The sequence below is a fragment of the Crotalus tigris genome, unplaced genomic scaffold, assembly GCF_016545835.1.
Source record: "Crotalus tigris isolate CLP2741 ecotype Arizona unplaced genomic scaffold, ASM1654583v1 scf7180000019182.148810, whole genome shotgun sequence".
Taxonomy (NCBI): Eukaryota; Metazoa; Chordata; class Lepidosauria; order Squamata; family Viperidae; genus Crotalus; species Crotalus tigris.
The window spans coordinates 14,725-30,856 of NW_024097420.1; the positions used below are offsets into that span (position 1 = coordinate 14,725).

General features: G+C 41.4%; 1 protein-coding gene across 7 annotated transcripts in view; it reads left to right on the forward strand.

Annotated features, from left to right (window-relative positions):
- LOC120315902 (coiled-coil domain-containing protein 71-like) overlaps positions 1–16,132 on the forward strand; it is a 27,301-nt gene continuing 11,169 nt past the window's right edge. For 2 of the 7 annotated variants that reach the window (XR_005558814.1, XM_039360932.1), the window contains exon 1: positions 15,638–15,834. The gene's annotated coding sequence lies outside the window, so the exon portion shown is untranslated. Of the gene's footprint in view, positions 31–52; positions 198–1,142; positions 1,222–15,637; positions 15,835–16,132 lie in introns of those variants that run through there. The other 5 variants (XR_005558815.1, XM_039360934.1, XM_039360931.1 and 2 more) reach the window with 5 other exon arrangements.

The following is a 16,132-nucleotide window of genomic DNA, read 5'->3' on the forward strand; positions in this document are numbered from 1 at the left end:
CGAAGCTGCTTCTGTGGAGGTGCTGCCCAGGTGCTGAAGGGAGGGGGGGGACGAGGGGCCCCCCGAGGGGGCAATTAGGGCACTTTTCGTGCGGCCGGAAGCGGAAGTGGCCTCATATTTCCGGCGCTCCGCGGGCGGGCGGCCATGTTGCAGGGGTGGATCGGCGCAGCGGCTTTTGCTGGGTCCCGCGGTGGCCGGTAGGTTGCGGGCTGGCGCCGCCCGGGCGCCGTGAATCCCCGACGGGGGCGCTGCAGCTGGGACTCGGCTCGAGGCGTGGCGGCTCGTGGGGGGGGGGCGCTCCTCGGCCTCGCCTTCTCCCCCTCCGGCTATGGGGTGCTCCTCCCTTCGCGCTCCCGCCTCTTCTCCCCCGCCTCTCTTCCCCGCCCTCTCCCGGCCGGTCTGCGGGTAGCCCCTGGCCGCCGCTTGCGCGGGATCTCCCCCGCCGACACACCCCTTCCCCAGCCCGGCCGCCTTCCCCGCCGCCTGGCCCCGCCCCGCCGCCCCTCTTTTGCCTTGGCATCGTCGTCCCCTCGTCCTGCTTCTTCTCCCGGCTACTTTGGCTTAGTTTTCGGGGAGGAGGGAAGCCCCATCCCCACGCCTGATCTTGTCGAGCTGATCAGCTGTCAAGACGGAGCTGGCATCCTCAAGATCTGGACTAGTTTTGGGAGATCCATCCTCTTGGCCAAGGCTGCGCTAATTCTGCTTCTGCCTTGGCCCTGCGTCTAGGCTGCTTTCTCAAAAAGAGGGAGAAAAAAGTGGTTGTCACTGGGTTTTGTAGAAGGATTTTGACTATGGTTTTGCCCCAGCTTGGGTGCACCTCTTGGATGAATTGATGTGAGTTCTTCATATATTGCTCCACACAAGTTTCATTGCCACAAAGAATAAACAATAATAACATCCCACAGGGGATACGGCGGCTATCTATATATATTTGGAATTAGACATGATTAGGGCAGAAATGCTTTTATTCTCAAGATTTTTGCTGTCTTGAATGGCAGAGATCAGATACTATTTCGAAGGCCAATATAGAAAAGGTACTGTAATAATACATTCAGAAGCAGTAGTTGCAACATTTCTAGGACTTCTTCAGTCATTTGTGGACAATACATAAGGTTGCAGTTATTTGCTTATATCTATTTCAGTATCACAACACCTGCTGCAAGACTCTGGGAATGAATTAAATATATCTTTGCTTGGAAGTATTTGTTTTTCATTCAACAGGTATGAAGTTAATTTGTGGTATACGTCTTTGAGAAAATATCCAAAGTAACTCTTAAATTTATTTTATCAAGCAAGCTTTCATCAAAAGGCAAATTATCCTCTTGTTACTGTACCATAGCTCTTAATTCATTTGGTTAATATATCATCTACTCTTTCAAAACCAACTTACATCTTTGACTGATTAATGTGAAGATCCAAAACCATTTTGTTACATTAAAAATTTGGTGGCTTTAGTTTCTCTTTGGGGTTGTGAATATTGGCCACCAGTTTTGTTACAAAGGATCATTTACTTCACATATTCACTATGGTTAATAATTAGTCTTGATTTTTAGAGTCTCTCTCCTCCCCAATCAAAGTCTTTGTAAAAACTTTTACCCATCACTAAAAGAAGTGAAGCTAAAACAAAATAAGCTGAGAGTTCTTTTAGGTTTGGTTTTCTTGTTACCCAAATTTTGGCACAACTACCCAAAGCATAAAATAAACTAATAAGTGAGCCATTTTGGTTGTAAGGAGAAGCTGGCTAGAACTTAAGATCTATTCACAAACAGGTCATAAAGCATAATGAATGTGTTGTGTGAGAACACTAAAGCTGTCTTGCATTGCAGCTTTATGCATGTTTATTTGAAAGTTACTCTGCCTGTATAAAGAAGAGCTTATTTCCTGATAAGTGTTCACAATTGTGACAACTGGGTGTGTTGCTTTGATTAACAGTTATTTCCAGCAGGACTTTTGAGTGGTACTGGATTATTTGAGTTTGAATTTGATCCTAAATGAGTGGTGTTGAGTGGTACTTTAGTGTATGATAGAGATAATTATTTGGGGTATGAGAGCGTTGGTTTTGAAAACCTTTTTATATAATGTGCTTTGTGCATCTTTGAAACAGTTATTTGAAATATTTTCTGTTTTACAAATGTGTCCAGAGACTTGTGAGAGACTTGCTTAATTTATCTTTTCATTTCATAGAAAAATTACAATGTGATGTGCAAAAATCAAATGCCTACAAATGGACCAGCTGGCTTTGATATAGAGTGACTAATACTGTATTTGGAAGAGGCATGTTTGCTTTGGGTGCACAACAGTGTTGTGTCATTATTTTTCTCCTCCCTTAGTGACTGAACATCCTAATTACATGATAGGATTGTGTCATGCTGCAGTGCTGACACTGATATGTTTTCTGTGTTCATAACATACGATATTACATGAGGAATGGAGAAAATGAACTGGGCTGAGTTATTGTTAAATCCAAATCTGGTCTCAATTGCCATCAGATTTAATAAAAAGTAGAGCTTGTACGAATTGAACCTTGTTGAATATTTAATCATTGCAATCAGTCATATTTTGGCTAATCATATTTTGGCTAGATATTATATTTTATTAGGATTGGACGACATGGTGTGCCCAAATTAAACAACTCACATAATAGTTTAAATAATAAATGAACCAGCTATCTGTTTTGATTGTTATTCATGAGCCCCTTTGGCTTTTAACATAATAGAGAGTAATTTATATTATTTTTTAACATGGTATGTTGTAATTTTTTTTTTAACATAGACTGGTGGCAAATTGTGGCCTTATCCAATTTTCCATTCACTTTTGTCCAACTATAGATGTGAATCCTTGTGCCTTTGTTCCATAGTTTACTTCAACCTTAATGGCTTATTGAATTGAGTTGTTGGGCCAACCTGTATTCTTTTGTTTTGTGTCCTAGTGTTTCAGTTTTAAAATAAAAATATGTATCTAGAATTCCTCCATGTCTGTGCTGACCAATGACTAATTATTTGTTTGTTAAATGTTTTATGACATAATACAAAATGTCATAAAACATTTCCTGTGGTCAACTACTGATGCTGGACTGTGTTATACAGTTCAACATGCTCTACTATTTGGAAGTTGCATAGTTTTTGGAAGGTGAAATTTTGCATTTATTTAACAGAGCATCATCTTTATTATTGTTTCATGAACTATAACTGAAGCCTGGCACTAAAACCTAGATTTAGAAGTCATAGGGTGTTTTTTTTTAAAAAAACTTAGTCATAGGACAGTGGTTCTCAACCTTTTTAATGCCGCGACCTCCCAATTGGTCGTAAGTCGAGGACTACTCAACCAATCGTAAGTTGAGGACTATTCAACTGGTGCAGCACCGTTTGCAGAATGGGACTTTTGGCGGGCTCAGCAGGGCGGAGACAGCCTGGACAATTTCTATTGGCTTTTGAAAGCCAATAGAATTAGACTCTATTCAAGAGAGTCTATTCTATTGGCTTTCAAAAGCAAATAAAATAAAAGGGAGTAGCACGGCTAAGAAAAAAAGGGGGGGTGGAAATGGTGGACTACATTGTTTGGCGATGCCCGTGAAATGGTCGTTCGACCCCAAATGGGGTCCTGACCCACAGGTTGAAAACCACTGTCATAGGGTGTTTTAAAAAAACCTAGTTTAAATTAAGCATTTCTTGTGTGTGATATTTCATACGCTTCAGATTTCTAAACATATCCTGGAATAACGATCTAAAAAGTGACCAAAATGAAGAAGTGTAATTTCATTTCTGCATTTAATATAACCATATATTTGTTGGGAAGCGATTGCTATGTGTGAATTTAAAACTATACTTGTTAGCCTGAATTATTTTGAAAGCACTCCTACTCCTTGTTAAATATAATCTTCTAACTAGCTGTTGGACTCATATAGCCAAAAGGAAAATATTTGTTGGTTTCAAATCACTATTTAATTTGAGGTTTTGCATTGTGAAGATCTAAGACACAGATTTATCTGAAAAAATTAAGACTGTTATTCGTCCTCTAAAATGGCAGTGACCAAGTAGTACCGGATGTGTTATATTTTGAATTTATGTGGATCAGTGTCAAGACTTAAAAGGTCTAACAAAGAGAAGAGAAATCGATGTGTTCCCTAAAGCTGAATGCATTCCAGAATCCTCTGCCACACAATACAGCATTATTTTTGGAGGCAGGTTTCTTCTTCCTGTTGTTTGGAACCCACACGCAAATCCTTAAATGCCTGTACTGCTCACCAGATCTTCTTGCTGATTTAGAAGTAGGGAACCATCCAACTGTTTTGGAACTACAGTGGTCATAATAGGTGGCCATGTTGTTTGGCTTATTACAGGGGTCTTCAAACTCGGCCCTTTTATGACTCATGGACTTCAACTCTCAGAATTCCTCAGCCAGCATGCCTTGCTGAGGAATTCTGGGAGTTGAAGTCCATGAGTCATAAAAGGGCCGAGTTTGAAGACCCCTGGCTTATTATAAAACTTTTCATCCAAAAACCTGTAAAGAATACCAGTTGATTAATCCAACAGGTAAAATGGGAAACTAATTGATACAATTTGTGAAATCCCTTACAAGTAAGCAAAGTTATTTCCATTTATGAACCCTTTGTTCAATGAGATTTCATGTAGGGCTTTCAAACATCTGAGGGGTCCTTGGTGCTCTCTAAGCTTGCTTGTTTTCTTGCAGAGGTTTTATTACCGAAATTTAGGTAACATCATTAGTGCTAGTGACGTTATCTAGGGATCTAGCACTGATGATGATACCTAGTTTGGGTAATTAAACATCTGCAAGAAAACAAGCAAGTTCAGAGAATACCAAGGACCCTTCATTTCAACCCTGAGCTACAAATAATAATAATAGTAGTAGTAGTAGTAGTAGTAGTAGTAGTAGTAGTAGTAGTAGTAGTAATGATGATGATGATGTTGGAAGGGACCTTGGAGGTCATTGAGTCCAACCCCCTGCTCAGGCAGGAAACCGTACACCAACCCCCTGCTCAGGCAGGAAACCCAACCCTCAGGTAGGCAACCCAAAACACTCAAAGAGCCACTTGGACCCGTTCCCCACCGAAAACAAAACACCGGGAGCCGCAAAACCCTTTGATATCTAAAATGAAGATAACACTGCATATATCCTTTTTTACCTTTATTATAGGTATGTGTGTGTTTGTGTCTGTGTTTGTTTGTGTGTATGTATGTATGTGTGTATGTGTATGTATGTGTGTATACACACACACACACACACACACACACATACATATACATACACACACAGGTAAAAAGGGATATATGCAGTGTTATCTTCATTTTAGATGTCAAAAGGGTCTCTCTCTCTCTCTCCCTCCCTCCCTCTCTCTCTATCTGCCCTTGGTCTGCCAGTCCTCTTCCCCCACTCTCTTTCTTTCTCTCTCTCTTTCCTCTCTCTCCCTCCCTCCCTCTCTTTCTCTCTTTCTCTCCCCCCTCTCTCCCTCTCTCCTATCTGCTGGTCACCTGGCAAGCTGGCTTCAAGCTGTTCTCCCACAAGCTCAGGGGTAGGCAATCTCGGCTCTTTTATGACTCATGGACTTCAACTCCCAGAATTCCTGAGTCAGCATAGCTGGGCTAGCTAGCTCTCTCCTGCCCTTTCTGCTTCCTGCTTCCTGCAGAGACGCAGCAAAGGGAGGAGCTCTGCCCAATAAGCTTTTCAGCTCCTCGGAGAACACTGTGAGTGTACTCTGTTTTACACACAAACACAGAGAGAGACAGAGAAACGGAGAGAGAGAGACAGAGAAGCAGGGAAGCACAATTGCCTCGCTTTGTCTCTGTCTCTCTCTGCAAATGGCAGAGGAGGCTGGGAGCCACAGGGGAAGGCTCAAAGAGCCGCATGCGGCTCTGGAGCCACAGGTTGCCGACCTGTGCCCTACACCATTTCGGACAAATGGCTGTCCAGTCTCTTCTTAAAAACTTCCAGTGTTGGAGCATTCACTGCTTCTGGAGGCAGGATCTCCTTTATTTCAAACTTCTGCTTCCACTCCACTTCCACACCTTTTCCTGAGTTTGAGTGTTGGTAGAGACATATTGTTTCTGAAAGAATAATAAACTATAGATTACAAGAAGACATTTGCTATGGTAACAAACATCTCCCAGCTAGTGCAGAACATACTTAGATGCAACATTTGGTATATTTTGAAATGAAGACAGTTCTGTAGCTGTGAAAGTACAACAAATAGTGTGATTGCCTCTGAAGACCAACTGCTGAGAGACCACGTTATCTCAAATGGACCAACGTACCGAATGTGTTCAGAATCCAGAGTTCATGACTACTGTGGAATTGAAATCTGGCAAATTTTATAAAATACCTTGTGACAGAAACATTATCAAGCCTTTTATGACATACTGCAAAATGTCATAAAACATTTCCTGTGGTCAGCTGCTGACGCTGGACTGTGCTGTGCAGCTCAACGTGCGCTACGTCCAAGGCAAATACATCTCTGAATATCTCCCTGAATTTTTAAATAACTTTTCAAGTATGTTAGAAGCTTTGCCACTCTTGAAGGTGAAGAATCTGGTAAGCAAATATGTCTGAAATGATGACCCAAGAGGTCATGGGTTGGCTAATATAATTCTAATAATGAAGAAATGAAGCATTTCAAACTGAAACACAGCAGTCTTCTGATCTATAGTTTCTTTCATTCTTCTGTTTCCTGTTTGAAGATAGGGAAAATTTTGCCTCTTCCAGTCATCTGGTACTTAATCCATTATTTAGGATATCTCAAACATAATATGTAAACCTTTGGCCAAAACATCATCTGTTTTTTTCTCAGTACTGAAGGATGAGGGCTATCAGTGCATGTAGCATAGATGTGTGTGTGGACAAGAATACCAACCTTGCTACCAATCAAAATGAAGCCTCTAATAGCGAGTGCTACATAAAGTGCACTAACCAAATAGGTGGTAAGACAATAGGGGAACTCAGGCACCACACAGGTTATGTAGAAAGGAAACACAGGGCCACCCACAAAGGACTCAAATGTTTATACACCAATGCACAGAGTATGAACAGCAAACAGGGTGAACTAGAAATTCAGGTTAACGAGGGCAGATACGATATTGTTGCCATTACGGAAACATGGTGGGATGAAACTCACACATGGAACACACAGCTAGAGGGATTTAAATTATTTAAAAGAAACAGACCAAATAAAAGAGGAGGTGGAGTTGCTCTCTATATAAGAAATAACTACATCTCCACAGAAATAGAGTACAACAATGATAAAAACTGTCTTGAATGCATTTGGGTCAATATAAAAGGGGGGGAAATGACACTGCCATAGGTGTATACTACAGACCACCCAACCAAACAGAGGAAATAGATGAACTTTTTGCTAGTCAGCTAACTAAGGTATGTAGGAAGCACACCACAATAGTAATGGGGGACTTTAACTACCCTGACATCAACTGGGAGACAAACTCCGCACCAAGTGGAAGATCAAACAGGTTCCTGGCAAACCTAGCAGACAACTTTGTCTCCCAAAAAGTAGAGAAGGGAACTAGGGGATTAGCCATTTTGGATCTAATTCTCACTAACAGAGATGAAATGATAGACGGTGTTGAAGCCATAGGAACCCTGGGAGGAAGTGATCATGCAATATTAGAATTCAACATTATAGAAGCACAACCAATAGAACACAGTCAAACTAGAGTCTTGGACTTCAAGAGAGCTAATTTCAATAAACTTAGAGAGGGCTTGGGAAGGATTCCATGGATGAGAATCCTCAAGGGGAAAACAACTCAAGAAGCTTGGGAAATTTTGAAAAATGAGATAATAAAAGCACAGTCTAGCACAATACCAACAAAGAGGAAAAATAACAGCTCTCAAAAGAAACCAGCATGGCTGCATAAAGAACTCTCTGACAAATTGAAAGATAAAAAGGACAAGTACAGAAAGTGGCAAGAGGGGAACATAAATAAGTCAGAATATCAGCAAATAGCCCGAGCCTGCAAAGATGAAGTGAAGAAAGCCAAGGCTCAAAATGAACTAAGGCTTGCGACCAAAGTCAAAAATAACAAAAAAAGCTTCTTTCAACATGTAAAAAACAAGAAAAAAGTGAAGGAAATGATTGGTCCATTAGTGGGTGGAAGTGGCAAGAAGGTGACAAGCAACAGGGAGAAAGCAGAACTATTTAACTCATTTTTTGCATCTGTCTTTACACAAAGGGAAAAAACAGACCAACCTATCAAAAATAGTGCCATAAAAAACAAAACAGAAACACAAGATAGGCAAGAAAATGGTTAGGGAGCACCTGTCCAGCCTAGATGAGTTCAAATCGCCAGGACCAGATGGATTACACCCCAGAGTTCTCAAGGAACTGGCAGATGTGATATCGGAGCCACTGAACTATATTTTTCAAAGATCCTGGAACACAGGGGAACTACCAGAGGACTGGAAAAGAGCTGATGTAGTTCCCATCCTCAAAAAAGGAAAAAAAATGGATCCAGGAAATTACAGACCTATCAGCCTGACCTCAATACCTGGGAAGATCCTGGAAAAGATAATCAAACAACGAATCAACGAACACCTAGAGGCAAACAAAGTCATTACTAAAAGCCAACATGGGTTTGTCAAAAATAGATCATGCCAGACAAATCTTATTGCATTCTTTGACCAAGTGACAAAATTAGTGGATCAGAGGAATGCTGTGGACATAATTTACTTGGACTTCAGTAAGGCATTTGATAAAGTAGATCACAACCTACTACTTGACAAGATAGAAAAATGTGGGGTAGACAGAACCACCACCAGATGGATCCGTAGCTGGCTGACCGGCCGTACTCAGCGAGTGGTCCTCAATGGAACTGCATCTATATGGAGGGAAGTGTGTAGTGGGGTGCCCCAGGGCTCTGTTCTGGGCCCAGTACTCTTCAACATCTTCATCAACGATTTGGATGAAGGGATAGATGGGGAACTCATCAAATTTGCAGATGACACCAAGCTGGCAGGAATAGCCAACACTCCAGAAGACAGGCTTCAGATACAGAAGGATCTGGACAGACTTGAACACTGGGCACTAACTAACAAAATGAAATTCAATGGTGAAAAAAGCAAGGTTCTACATTTAGGCAAGAAAAACCAAATGCACAAGTACAGCATAGGTGGCACCATGCTCAATAGTAGTAACTGTGAGAGGGACCTCGGAGTCCTAGTAGACAATCACTTAAATATGAGCCAGCAGTGTGCTGCAGCTGCCAAAAAGGCCAACACAGTGCTAGGCTGCATTAACAGAGGGATAGAATCAAGATCACGTGAAGTATTAATACCACTCTTCAATGCCTTGGTAAGGCCACACTTGGAATACTGCATCCAGTTTTGGTCACCACGATGTAAAAAAGATGTTGAGACTCTAGAAAGAGTACAGAGAAGAGCAACAAAGATGATTAGGGGACTGGAGGCTAAAACATATAAGGAACGGTTGCTAGAATTGGGTATGTCTAGTTTAACGAAGAGAAGGACAAGGGGGGACATGATAGCAGTATTCCAATATCTCAGGGGCTGCCATAAAGAAGAGGGAATTAAGCTATTTTCCAAAGCACCTGAAGGCAGGACAAGAAGCAACGGGTGGAAACTAATCAAGGAGAGAAGCAACCTAGAACTAAGGAGAAACTTCCTGACAGTGAGAACAATTAATCAGTGGAACAGCTTGCCTCCAGAAGCAGTAAATGCTCCAACACTGGAAGTTTTTAAGAAGAGACTGGACAGCCATTTGTCCGAAATGGTGTAGGGTTTCCTGCCCGAGCAGGGGGTTGGACTAGATGACCTCCAAGGTCCCTTCCAACTTTACTATTATTATTATTATTATGATACCAGTCTCAAACTTTAATGCTGCCTTTTCACCTTGCACCTCAGTTTTGTGGTAGAATATATGCTATCTTTGCCCAGAAGTTGGATCCAAAATAGTAATTAACCAATTCTCTCATTTTGTTGTTTATCAAAATGTCATTTTTGTTGAGCAACTCATATGCTCATTGTTTGCTTATCATTTTGATTAAACCATTTTTATTGCTCCCAGCGTCTTTTGACCAACTGAGTTAATCTGTATTTCTAACATCTTCCTCTCTGTTTGGAGAATCTCCCCGCTTTTCTGTGCAGCCATGTTAGCTTCTTCCTCTACCACAATTATTTTCCCCTCACGGGGGTTGTTTCTAATGGTTCTTTTAACAATTCCTTTTTAGATCCACATCATGGATCCATCTCATCCCTTTCCATTCCATTCCATTTCCCTAACTCTATTGAGGGGAGGGATACAAAATGGCTGAAAGGGTCTCTGTTCTATCAGCTGTTCTCTTGCCTTATCTCTCTCCTTCTCAGGAAGGAAATACATTGACCAACTCCTTCCCATTAATACTGGCTTGTGTGACAGATGAGATTCTTACAGCTTGAGCAATTTACTCTAAAATATGCGTGGTGATGAAGACGATACTTGTTTTTAAGAAAAGAAAAACCAGCTCTGTAGCATCACCTTGTGCTTGTGGCATGTGACTAAAGAGCAGCAATCCCATCTCCTTTTGAGGAAATGAAAGCAAAAGCTTCAGTCTTTAAGAATTATTTTTTAAAAAAAAAAAATCAGAGGGGAAACTAAAGCTTTCTTTTTATGTTGGCTAGTCAAATGCTCAAAGTCAGAAGTAAACTGCACAAGGATTACCATAACTCCAGTGTTGCAATGTTTAAACCAGAATTTTGAAAGCCTGACCAAGTTTCCCCCCCTTCCTTTTACTCCAAATGAATGAAGGTGGGGTGATCTTCAGTTTCTTCCTCACTCTTCCCTTTCAAAGCTCTGCTTGTGTTTGCCTAATGGCTGTTGAATATCTTCTTCAGAGCCATGTCTATTCTCCTTTTACATAGTGGGATGAGCTAAGGCATTTAACACTGAAAAATTGCGGTGTCTCAAATACCCATCCCCAAAAGTGCTACGGGGACATAATTTGGCATCTGGTTTCACTTCTGACCCAGGACTTAGTTCATTTCTACCAGGCAGCCAATGCCATTCCTCTAGAGCAGGGGTCTTCAAACCTGGCTCTTTTATGACTTGTAGACTTCAGCTCCCAGAATTCCTCACCAGGCACACTGGCTGAGGAATTCTGGGAGCTGAAGTCGACAAGTCATAAAAGTGCCAGGTTTGAAGACCCCTGCTCTAGAGCAGCTTTTCTCAACCTCAGCAACTGTAAGACTATATGGACTTCATGTTGGCTGGGAATATGGAGAGTTAAAATCCACAGATCTTAAAATTGCTGAAGTTGAGAAATACTGCGCTAGAGTCTCTGCCTTCTCGCTGCTTAGGAGATTTTTCTCCTAAATATATTCTAGTTCCAAAAAAGACTTTGCTCCATCCATAGTTTCTCCCACCTAAGCATTATTTAGCTTTCTCCTCTAAACTAACATACCAAGGTTATGTGGCTGTTTCCAATCATTTTGGTTATACGAGGGCAATTCGGAAATAAACCTCCATTTGGTTATCAATGACAGACACATGCAGATACAGAACTTTTATTATAAACGTTAGAAAACTACAACATTACATTATGTTTCAACATAATCACCATTCAAATTGAGGCATTTGTCATAGCATTGTAAAAGTTTTGAAATTCCTTAGTAGTAGTCGTTCGGCACCAAATCTGGGCATTGGGGGGAGTCGATCAAAAACATCCCAACGGAAGACTTCCGGTTTGCCAGCGCGGCTGCCACAGACGATTGAAAGGCGAGCGCCGTCTTCCATGTCTGATTTCGCATCGCTGGGGGACCCTGGAAAGGGTCAAAAGTCGCCTTGTAGGGGTGACGAGCAAGGAGGGGATTCCCGCTTGATTGCAGGAGAGCAGAAGCCCTTCCGCTCGATCTGGGCAGCCCTCCAAACTGGCGGACGAAAGACCGCTATAGAAATATGGCTCATCATGAGGCTGCAGAAAGCCGAAGTCAAACTTACCATCAGGCACTTAAAAAGTAGCGCGGATGAGACTGGGTGAGATCTGAACCTCTCTTCAAGCCTAATTATTTTTTCCACCTGTATAAGCTGCCCAAAGTAGTTTCCCCCCGTGGAGAGAGGGAAGGGAAATTCTGTCCCACCCTCTAAAAATAGCAGTGACTGACTATCCAGGGAGTTTAAAACACTGAAAAAATAACTTGATTTTAATTGGATTTTTATCTTTCTAAAATTTGAGGACCAAAAGATTTCTTATTCTTATTGAAGATTTGGGTTTTTACTTACAAAAAAGAAGTAAAATTGAAAAAGGATTATAAAAAATTTGGACTTAAAAAAAACACAAAAATCTTAAATGATATGGGCAACATCTTGTGGCTAAACCTGATATTACAACTTGTTATTGTCTAAAAGAGACTTGATTTGAAGCCCAGACTATAGATAAGACTTTTGCAACCTTGGCAGATATCAGCTGTGTCTGTCATTGATAACCAAATGGAGGTTTATTTCCAAATTGCCCTTGTATCTTTTGACAATCCCAGTTTCCTTCTTCCACGTGTTCTCTCTTTAATCTTCACTCAGATGCTTTCCCCTCAATTTCCTTTCTTTAGGCTTGGCCACAAAAGCTTTAATTGCTCAAGAGTGAGACAGGGAAAGATCTGCTAGGCAAATAGCTAGGAAAGTGTCTTTCTTTCCTTCATCTTCCTTGGACTTCAAACTGAACACAAATCCAGTTCTATCCAATGCGTACCTCCATTCCGTTTGTTGCAAGTACGAGTCAGTGAAGGTTTGTTCCTATCTACTGTATACCATTTGCAGCCATTATGGATATTCCTACCTGTGTACTCAGGCACACTAAGGAGTCTTCGACTCTTTCAGTTAATGCAGGAAAGGGAAGTGCCTGATGGGATTTGGTCGTTCACTACAGCCAGTTGCTTTGTTGAGGAGCTGTAAGATGGTTCCAGCGCTGTAGAATTTATGGTGTGTATTCAGCTTCTCATTCATTGGGCTTTTTCCAAACAACAAACGATCCTCTCCTCTGTATAGAATATTGCTTCCTCTCTTGGCTGCTTTGTTGGTCCTCTTATGTGAGCTGAAGTATGGCTGCTCACTGCTCTAATCTTATAATTTTCTTCAAGCATTGCTACATACTCTAAATTGCTGTAGCGTAAGCCAAATTGTTTTAGGGCAGGAATACCCAAACAACAATAACAACAACAACAACAACAACCCTGCAAGCCCTTCAGGTCATACTCTGTTTTCTTAAATCATGATCACAGAATGGTTCTGTTCTGTTCTCAGGGTCTCCGGTTAAGTACCAACTCTCATTTTTGAGGAAAATATTGTATGGACTCAGCCACCAAGCCATTGGTGGGTGAGTCCATAACAACATTTTCCATTTGTTGGGAATGGTGTAGGCCGGGGTCTCCTGCTTGAGCAGGGGGCTGAATTGGAGGCCTCCAAAATCCCTCCCAATTCTGTTATTTCGTTAAGCTCCATTGGCAAATTCAGCCCTGTTTTCCCTGTTCACTCTCTTAGTGAGCCACGAGCTAGTAGTAGGTGCAACAGTGGCAATGTGTCCCCCAGTATCATGGAGTGAGGGAGTCGTGCCCACCCCTGGAGAATAGTTTTTGTCACTTGAAAACATACTGCAAAGAAAGGTATAGCTCAGGGGTAGGCAGCCTTGGCTCTTTTATGACTCGTGGACTACAACTCCTAGAATTCCTGAGCCAGCATGCCTGGTTCAGGAATTCTGGGAGTTGAAGTCCACAAATCATAAAAGAGCCAAGGCTGCCTACCCCTGGTATAGATGCATACTCTGCTATTTAAGGGTAGCCTATCTCCCAGTACTTTAACATTAGTTCCATGAAATATTGGAATGTTGCTGATTAAGGAATTTATTTTGCTATTGTCTACAGCTAAGCAGGTCATAACTCACTTGTAGAGCACATATTTTGCATGCTGAAGGCATACAGTTCAGTCCTTGAAATTTCAGGTACAAGATGAGGAGAAGGGTGTGGGGTTTCATCTGAAATTGATTATCAACTTCCCTTATCTGGTGTTCTTCATATAAGTTTGGAGATTTGTTTCCAAAATTTCTATCCAAAATGGCAATTATAATCTTGACACACAGCTATTATAATCTACAAATGTCTGGCATCCAAGTTATTGTAATGTTCTTGTAAAACATTGTAAACCTGTACTGTAATAACATGTTTTGGCAATGTCTCTAGGCTTGGAAAGGGAATTGTTTGTGCTAATAGCCTGAGTTTGGAGTTACTGCACAGTACATACAAATGACTTAAGTTTCTTGGAGCGATTATGTAATTTTTGTTTCCGTCTACCTTATTGAAAACGTAGAGTGTTTAGCTTTGTGGATTAAGTGTCCTTCAAAATACAAGGACATCAGAAAAACAACAGTCCCAGAAGGTTGTATGAACATAGAACAATTGAGCCAACTCTGAGGGATGATATGAATTTATCAGAAAGTGTTTTAGGTAATTCTGAGAGCCATTATTTAAAGGTTTCCAGAAAACTACACTACTGTTTGGGAGAAATACAAAATGAAGACCTCTGTTGAAGGATTGAACTGTCATTATTAGAACAAGAATTGACAGATGATTTCATCTGATCACATTTAAATTATTAAGAGAGTAATGGAAAATTAGGATTACAATTAGAGCAGGGGTGTCAAACCGCCGGCCCGCGGGCCAGACGCATCATCTGGAAGCCACGCCCACCCCTTTGCCAGCAATGGCAAAACCATTCCGACATGTTGCACGACGTCACGTGACATCGCGAGTTTGACATGTCTGAATTAGAGCATGTTACGGTCCCCTGTATTTGATGGTTCAGACATTTGTGTTTACATCCCCATGATAAATCTGGTTTTAGGATTAGAAAGTTAACCTTTTTAAAATGAAAGAATTTAAAAGTGGACTAAACATTTACACCATTTATAGCGCTTTAAGAGAAAGACAAGAACTGGTTTGCTGTACTATTGAAGACATCAGGCTAGAAACCAGGAGACTGTGAGTTCTAGTCCCAGTTTAGGCCAGTCACTTTCTCCCAGCCCTAGGAAGAAGGCAATGGCAAACCACTTCTGAAAAACCTTGAAAAGAAAACTGTAGGGATGTGTCCAGGCAGTCTCCAAGAATTGGAAATGGGGGGGAAAAAGAAAACTACTAATCACAAAAGTCTCTCAATAAAGAAATAACTGTTGTTCATTGTTTGTAATTTAAAAATATTACAAGAATATATATGTATGCTAGCGGTAAGAGATTTAGTTCATTTGTACTTTCAAGCAACCGAGTAGTTAGCTTATAAGAACAAGCCAGAATGAAACATGGATTTGTTTGCTTTCTCCTTTATCTTGGTTATAAATAATCGTTCAGGAGTTTTCATTTGATCTTAGATTTACTTCAGTCAGTCATGTCCAATTCCAACATGTTGTAATTATTCTTAATTATGATTATTGGAAGGAAACCCACTCCTAACTATATCTTAATTTGTCCATGTTATTTAAGGGACCCTTCATGCAGTTGAGCATCTTTGTTTGAAATTACATTAAATAAATGAAACACATATTTATATACAATCCGTATTTATATAGTAATGTATTCTAAAAGCCTGCAATTTTTGGCAGGCAAAATGATAGGGGGAAAAGTCCATAGCTGCCATGGGGGAGGAGAGAAAAGGGCCCTCCCTTTCATGACAACCTTCTGAATATATTGGACACACCCTGCTAGGGAATTCATAAATGAAGTTGATGCTTAAAGACAAATTCTGTGGAAGCAGGCATGCGGTTAAGTATTTTTGTCTTTGGATGTGTAGGTAAACACCATAGACTTCCGGTTTGCTGATGCGGCCGCCACGGATGCTGAAAGGTGAGCCCCGTCTTCCATGTCCGATTTTGCACTGCTGGGGGACCCTGGAAAGGGTAGAAAGTCACCCTGTAAGGGTGACAAGCAAGGAGGGGATCCCTGCTAGATCACAGGATGGTGGTAGCCCTCCTGCGTGATCCGGGGCAGCCCTCCAAACCGGCAGACGTCAGACCGGCCATAGAAATATGGCCCGTCACGGACTTCCGGTTCCTGTTTGCGGCGTCACTAGTCACACGGGGAGACTTCTCTCCTCGTCGACTAGGTTTCCCTTCGTCGGTGGACCCTTATATGGGTCCAAAGT